Consider the following 8,701-nt stretch of genomic DNA (forward strand, 5'->3'; position numbering starts at 1 on the left):
AAACTCATGTCCATTGAGTCAGTGATGCCATCCAGCCATCTCATCCTCTGTCATCACCTTCTCCTCCCGCCTTTAATCTTGCCCAGCATCATCTTCTTTTCCAAATAGTCAGGTCTTCACATCATGTGCCCAAATACTGGAGTTTCAGCTTCAGCACCAGTCCTCCCAATGAATATTCAGGACTGATTTTCTTCAGGATGGACTGCTTGGATCTCCTTGCAGTCCAAGGGACTCTCAAGAGTCTTCTCCAACACCACAGTTCAAAAGCATCAGTTCTTCAACACTCAGCTTTCTTTATAGTTCAACTCTCACATCCACACATGACTACTGGAAAAACCAAAGCTGTGACTTAGAATGACATTTGTCAGCAAAATAATGTCTCTGTTTTTTAATATGCTGGCTATGTTGATCATGACTTTTCTTCCAAGAAGTCAGCTTCTTTTCATTTCATAGCTGCAGTCACCATCTGTGGTGATTTTCGAGACCCCCTAAATAAAATCTGTCACTGTTTACATTGTTTCTCCATCTATTTGCCATGAAGTAATGGGACTGGATGTCATGATCTTTGTTTTCTGAATGCTGAGTTTTAAGTCAACTTTTTCACACTCCTCTTTCATCAAGAGGCTTTTTAGTTCCTCTTCACTCTCTGCCATAAGGGTGGTGTCATCTGCATATCTGAGGTTATTGATATTTCTCCCAACAATCTTGATTCCAGCTTGTGCTTCATCCAGTCCAGTATTTCTCATGAGGTACTCTGCATAAAAGTTAAATAAGCAAGGTGACAATATATCTCTTGCTTTAGGGAAAGGGAAGTTTTAAGGGAAGTTTTATTAAGAAAGCTGTGAATTCTGAGGCTTTTCCTTGGAGAAGGTGTGAAAATAGGAGCAAAGAGAGAATTTCACTGGACTTGTGCTCGTTTTTTATAAGTCATGAATGTTTTGTTCTCAGCTTCACTCTAAAGTGGGAAACAGAATGAGGAGTTCAATTCTGTGATATTTGGAAACTGGGAAATTACTGGGGATAAATGAAACAGGAGAGGAAAAGAAATAATCTAATGTAATATGGCATTTTAGTGTAAATAGGCAGTATGTGAAAAGGCTGCCAAGAGTAGAGCTGTCTAGGATCAGGGAATGATGTCAAGTCTTCAGGTAAGAGGGAATTTAGCTTTCTTCAGGAACTGACAGGCCTTCAGTGGCTCAAACACCAAGATTAGTGGGAAAGTAGTTTCTTAAAATGCTGTGGGGGATGGCAGTTTTTGAACTTAGAAAAAAGATGATCTACACAGTTGGGATACCATGAGAAAATGTGTGAATTATCCAAGAAGATGTAAATGGTAATAAGGACCAAGGCAAATTTATGAGTTGAGATTTGTTGAGATTTGTTTAGATTTGTTGAGATTTGGCTCAGATGCTTAATTTGTTAATATGATTGGCTAAGGGCACAGGTTAGTTCTAGAAGATCTTCTATGTCTTCATAGAGCCGTTCATCTTCTTCAGCATTACTGGGCGGGGCTAAGACTTGGATTACTGTGATATTGAATGGTTTGCCTTTGAAATGAACAAAGATTATTCTTTCATTTTTGAGATTGTATCCTAGTACTGCATTTTGGAGTCTTCTGTTGACTATGATGGCTACTCCATTTCTTCTAAGGAATTCTTGCCCACAGTAGTAGATATAATGGCTATCTGAGTTAAATTCCAGTCCATTTTATTTTGCTGATTCCTGAAATGTCAATGTTCACTCTTGCCAAAAGAGATGGGGAAACAGCATAAATAGTGACAAGCTTTATTTTCTTGGGCTCCAAAATCACTGCAGATGGTGACTGCAGCCATGAAATTAAAAGATTCTTGCTCCTTTGAAGAAAAGTTATGACCAAACTAGATAGCATATTAAAAAGCAGAGACATTGCTTTGCCCACAAAGGTCTGTCTAGTCAAAGCTATGGTTTTTCTAGTAGTCATGTATGGATGTGAGAGTTGGACTATAAAGAAAGTTAAGCACTGAAGAATTGATGCTTTTGAACTGTGGTGTTGGAGAAGACTCTTGAGAGTCCCTTGGACTGCAAGGAGATCCAAACAGTCCATCCTGAAGGAAATCAGTCCTGAATATTCATTGGGAGGACTGGTGCTGAAGCTGAAACTCCAATATTTGGCCACCTGATGTGAAAAACTGACTCACTGGAAAAGACCCTGATGCTTGGCAAGATTGAAGGCAGGAGGAGAAGGGGATGACAGGGGATGAGATGGTTGGATGGCATCTCCGACTCAATGAACACGAGTTTGAGTAAACTCCGGGAGTTGGTGATGGACAGGGGAGACTCTCATGCTGCAGTCCATGGGGACACAGAGTCAGACATGACAGAGCGACTGAACTGAACTGACCTAAGAACACAGGTGTCGAAACCAGACAGATGGGAAGCTAAAACCCTAAATAGCAACCTACTGGTTATAAAAATTCCTACTGTAGGAATATGACTTAGTTTCTCTGTCTCTCAGTTAAAAACAATTTTTCAGATGCAACTTTTTAAGAGGATTTTTAGATTCACAGGAAAATTGAGTGAAACCACAGAGATTTCCATATACCCTTTCTTCCCACATGTGCATAGTTTCTCCAACTATCAACATCCCCACCATAATGGCATATTTATTGCAGTTGCTGAACCTTCACGGACACATCCTTATCAGCCATCATTCTTGATGCTGTACATGCTATAGATTTGATTGAATATAAAATGACATGTATCCATCCTATAGTATCATACAGAGTATTTTTAATTCCCTAAAAATCCTTTGTGCTTCATCTCCCCATTACTCTATACCTCCTACATCCCCAAACCCTGGAAACTACTGATATTTTACTGTCTCTATAGATTTTTCTTTTCCAGAATGTCATATAGATGGAATTATACAGTATGTAGGCTTTTCAGACTGGTTTCTTTAACTTAGGAATATGCACTTCAGTTTCCTCATTGTCTTTTAATGAGTTGATAACATTTCTTTCTTAGTACTGAATAATACCATGTGATCTAGATATACTGCAGATTATTTATCCATTCTCCTGCTGAAGTACATGTTGCTTCCTTCCAAATTTTAGCAAATGTGAACAAAGCTGCTATAAATCTGGTGTGCAGGTCTTTTGGTAGATGTAAATTTTCAACTCCTTTGTGTAAATATCAAGGGGTTAGACTGTTTAACTGAATTGGAAGACTGCATCTAGTTTTGTAAGAAAGCATCAAACTCTTCAAAGTGTCTCTATCATTTTGCGTTCCCACCAGCAATCCATGTGGGTTCCTATTTCTCCCCATCCCCATCAACATTTGATGCTGTCAGTGTTCCAGATTTTGACTGTTCTAATATGTGTATAGTGGTATCTAATTGTTGCTTTAAACTGCATTTTATTGATGACATATGATGTGGAGCACTTGTCATATGCTTATTTGCCATCTCTATGTCTTTGGTGATATGTCTTTAAAGCTTTAGGCTCATTTTTTGAACAGGTTGTCCTTTTTCTTATTGTTGGGTTTTAAGAGTTCTTTGTATACTTTGGTCAATGGTTACATTATCTGCAATATTTTCCCTTAGCCTGTGGCATGTCTTCTCATTCTCTTGATACTGTCTTTTGTAGAGCAGAAGTTTTTAATTTTAGTTTTAACTGATCAATTATTTCTTTCATAGATCATGCCTTTAGTGTTGTATCTAAAACCCATCACTATACCTAAGTTCATCTAGGTTTTGTCATTTGGTATCTTCTAGGAGTTTTGTAGTTTTGCATTTTAAATTTCTGTCTGCAATCCATTTGTGTTTGTTTCTGTGATGGGTGTAATGTCTGAATCTAGATTATTATTATTTTTTAAATTTGTGGCTGTCCAGTTGCTCCAGCATCATTTGTTGAAAAAGCTATCCTTGCTTCACTAACTTGCCTTTCCTCCATTATCAAAGATTAGTTGATTATATTTACATGGGTCTTTTTCTGGGTTCACTATTCTCTTCCACTCATCAATCTGTCTATTCTTTCACCAGTGTCACAGTGTTCTGATTACTGTAGCTTTATAGTAAGTCTTGAAATCAGATAGTGTTAAGTCTTCCAACTTTGTACATTTCCTTCAAAATTTATTTGGCTATTCTAGGGCTTCTGAGTCACATATAAACTTTAGAATCAGTTTGTCAATATCCACAAAATAACATGCTAAGGTTTCAACTGAGATTGCTTTGGATCTATAGATTACATTGGGAAGAATAGCATCTTGACAATATTGAGTCTTTCTGTCCATGAACATGGAATATCGGTTTATTTAATTCTTCTTTCATTTTATCAATTGATTTTAGTTTTTTTAATACAGATTTTGTACATATGTTGCTAGATTTATATTTAGGTATTTTATTTTTGAGTGATAGTATAGATAGTAGAGAACTTCTTTCTTATTGTAAAAAATTAATAAACAGAAACCTTAATAAAATAAAGTTGGGACATCAGAAGGGCGAGCCCTCATGACCTGTGTTAACAGTAGAGCCCAACAGGGAGAAGAAAGACTCCTTTTCTTTCTTGGGAATGATTCAGTCCATGAAAAGTCATACCTCTTTGTTTACTACAGCCCTCTTACCTCCCTTTTCCTCTCCTAAAAAGCATTCTCCAAGAGGGCATTTCCATGTGGTTCACTGTGATTGCAGACTTAAATTGCAGTTTTCTGCAGATTTTAAAAAAAACCCTCTCTGCTGGAAAATATTAATATCTGGCAATCTGTTTTTACAAATGTCAATTAATTCAATTAGACTGCTTAGTACTGAAGCCATTTTACTTCTTTGGGGTTACTTTGCATTTATCTGCTCAGATGCTTTGAATTTCATTTAGAGCCTAATTTTCCATGGATCTCCTTGTTTCAAGTTCTTTTTCACACCCCTTCTATCACTTGCTCTGCATTTTTAGGTGCTCTGTAAAATGCAACTATTTAAGCTATTTTTAATTTAATAAAACTTCTTACCTCCCTTAATTGCCTTTCCTCTAAAAAATTTCCCAGTTTCCTGGAGAATAATGTCCAAATTCTTTAGTTTTAGGTATAAGTAACTACTTGCCTGCTTGCTGAGTTGCTTAAGTCATGTCTGACTCTTTTGTGACCCTATGGACTATAGCCTGACAGGCTGCTCTGTCCATGGGATCCTCCAGCAATAATAATGGAGTGAGTTCCCATGTCCCCCTCCAGGAGAACTTCCCAACCCAGGGATTGAACCTGCATCACTTATGTCTCCTGCATTATGGCCTAGTTTTAATAATCTCATTTTATTCTCCACTGTTTTCCAATAAGAAATCTATGCTCCTCAAAACAAATGATCACACAGTAGTACTTTATTACCAAGGTTGCCTCCTCATCATCATTCCTCTTGAGTTTTCCTTATTACTATTACTCATGTCATCTCTCCTTTATCTGAGCTCTAAGCTACTTGTTTTATATCATTCCTTTTCAATGTTTATTTATTGTTTCATACTGTTTTTTAATATATATATACTGTTCATGGGGTTCTCAGGGCAAGAATGCTGAATTGGTTTGCCATTCCTTTCACAAGTGGACTACATTTTGCCGGAACTCACCACCATGACCCGTCTGTCTTGGGTAGCCCTACACGGCATGGCTCATAGTTTCATTGAGTGAGACAAGGTTGTGATCCATGCGATCAGTTTATTTAGTTTTCTGTGACTGTGATTTTCATTCTGTCTTCCCTCTGATGGATGAGGATAAGAGGTTTGTGGAAGCTTCCTGATGAGAGGAACTGGCTGGATCCCTTTGCTGGGTCCCCAGGTTGGGAAATCTGTTGTGGGCTCTAGAATTTTTGCAACAGTGTGAGAACTTCTTTGGTATAATTGTTCTGTGGTTTGCGGGTCATCTGCTCAAAGGCTCTACAGCGGAGCTAATGGCAACCTCCTCCAACAGGACTTATTCCACATGCTGCACCTCCCAAGTCTGCTGCAGCCTGAGCCCCTTTCTTGTGACAGGTCTCTGCAGTCCCATGCCTCTGCAGTGTTCAAACTGCCACACAATTGTACTCATTTCACAAGCTAGCAGAACCAAGAACTTCCAGATACTAAAGCTAGATTTAGAAAAGGCAGAGGAACCAGAGATCAAATTGCCAACATCCACTAGGTCATAGAAAAAGCAAAGGAATTCCAGAAAAAAAAATCTGCTTCACTGACTATGCTAAAGCCTTTGTGTGGATCACAACAAACGAAAATTCTTAAAGAGATGGGGACACCAGATCACCTTACCTGCCTCCTGGGAAACCTGTATGCAGGTCAAGATTCAACAGTTAGAACTGGACATGGAACAACAGACTGGTTCAAATTCTAGGATTAGATGTATTAGCTTCTGAACAAGTTTATAGCCATTGGCAGAAGAGAATACTGTTTCAACAAACCAGTGTTAGTACATGCCTGTTAGGGTTCCATGCCTGTACCACATAACAGATTATAGGGCGTGTTATGAATTTACATTCCCAACTCCTACTATTTCTAAGATTTCCAGAAATATGATGAGAGAAGAGAGAGAAGAAATTATTATATTACTGGGGGATCCAGCTTTCAAGATGAATTCCTGAAAAATCTTCTAGATAAGATTAAAGTCATGTTTTTAAGGATACAGGGATTAGCTGGTGATAGAAAATGAAGGAAGTATATTCAGATGGAATAAATTAAAATGACCTATGAAAGGCATAATAATAGGACTGGTGAGCAGAAAATAAATTAGTTTGGAAGAAAAGGAAGGTCTTTGCAGGGTATAATGAGAAATTAATTTGGTAAAATTGAGGTGGGAATTGATGCTGGACTAAAGAAGCTGAAGCCTGAATTTAGTATATGAGAAAAGAAAAAGGGATAGGAATTTTTTTTTAAAGGCTAAAGGCCAACTGTCATAGTGTGGCAAATTCAGTAGCTGTATGCAAAACCACATTTCCACACTTCTCTGCAGTTAAGTGTGGTTGAAGGACAGAGTTGAAGGATAGAAGAAGTGATATGTGACCCTTCCATGTCTGGTCCCCAAATACTCCCAGGTGAGATCTTCCAGTTTCCTCTTTCTTTTGTCTTCTCTTGTTGGATAGAGATGCTCAGAATGATCTTGGAAGCTTTGAAGATGATCCAGTATCTGAGGTCTGAATTCCTGAATGAAAGGACTGAGTGAAGCTTTCTCTTCCTCCTATAATAAGGAACGCAAAGCATTAGACTGTGCCCGAACAGAAAGTTATCTATAATGTGTTTAGCTACAGAAATTGTAGGTTTATTTGTTCTAGGAGATATCTAGCCAATACACACAGTAGGGCACATTATGTGTTTATTCTTTTGCACAAAGGAAATATTTAGCATAATAATATACTTAGGGCTTCCTTGGTGTTCAGCCAGTAAAGAATCTACCTGCAATGTGGGAGACCTGGACTCAATCCCTGGATCAGGAAGATCCCATGGAGAAGGGAATGGCAACCCACTCTAGTATTCTGGCTTGGGGAAGTCCATGGACAGAGTAGCCTGGCAGACTACAGTCCACGGGATCAGAGAGTTGGACACGACTAACACTACTACTAATATACTTAAACTGAGAAAGAGATAAAGAGTAGAATTTTAATTAATTTTCATAAGAGAGGCATCTCTAAAGGAATCTTTTACAGGAATCTATCCCTTCCAGTGCTACTACTTCTATGATAAAAAATGAATAATTTTGACATTAAACTCGGATTCATAATTTCTTTATTTCATATCTGAAGATTTATATCACTCTCATTGGTCTCCCTGTTAATAGGCTGAGAGTTTCCATGCTTAGATAAATGGCAATTCACTTTGATGGAGTAGATCTGAGCTCCAGAATAGCTAAAGATAAAAGGAGATGGGTAGCATGAGGTAGTTAATGGACAGAAGCAAGTGGAGGAAGGAAGGAAACCAGGGTGCTACCAGGTTTATTGATGGCAAAAGGAGTAAAATGAAGTGTCACAAATGGAGTTGGGCCTAATCCATAATTATTTGGTGCCTAGAGAATTTAGAGGATTGAGGATGCTCAAGCAGAATTTCAAGTCCCTCGGTACCAAACAGGTGCCATAGATTGATGCTTCTCAAACATCTCTACATTACAGCACACATGATATGTACATGGTGAAGCTCTGTCAATGAATATGTTTGCTAATGGCTGGAAATAATGGGCAAATAACTCAAGTCCATGTGACAACTCCGGCTAACTTAAAATCTGGATTTTCTTTTCTATGGGGTACTTGTCTCTGGAAAGCAACTCCCCAGCTAGGGACTATATATCCTAGGATTTTGTATCCACGTATGGTCTTGTGAGACTCATTCTCACCAATGGAATGTAAATAAAGATAATAAATGGCCTTTATAGTAAAGGAAGTTTAAAACATGTGGCAGAGCCCAAGGTGAGGAGAGCTGTGTCAGCTAAGACCCTCCATGTAGAAGAGCTACTTGCTGACCACTGCTGACCAGGAAATTAGCTTTTGACAGTAAGATAAGCAAGAAATAAACTACAAGTGTGTTTATTATATGACATATATTAAAAATATATTGAAACATATATATTTGCTTATATATATAAACCTGCCAATGGAATGTTGGAGCTTGTTACAGCTTCTACTAATGTCACAACTAAAATACACCTCAAGGACTAAAATAATCAGTATTTCACCTCATCTGTAACCCATTCACAGCAAGTGGTGCATCGCAGT

This window comes from Muntiacus reevesi, chromosome 21, assembly GCF_963930625.1.
Source record: "Muntiacus reevesi chromosome 21, mMunRee1.1, whole genome shotgun sequence".
NCBI classification, from domain to species: domain Eukaryota; kingdom Metazoa; phylum Chordata; class Mammalia; order Artiodactyla; family Cervidae; genus Muntiacus; species Muntiacus reevesi.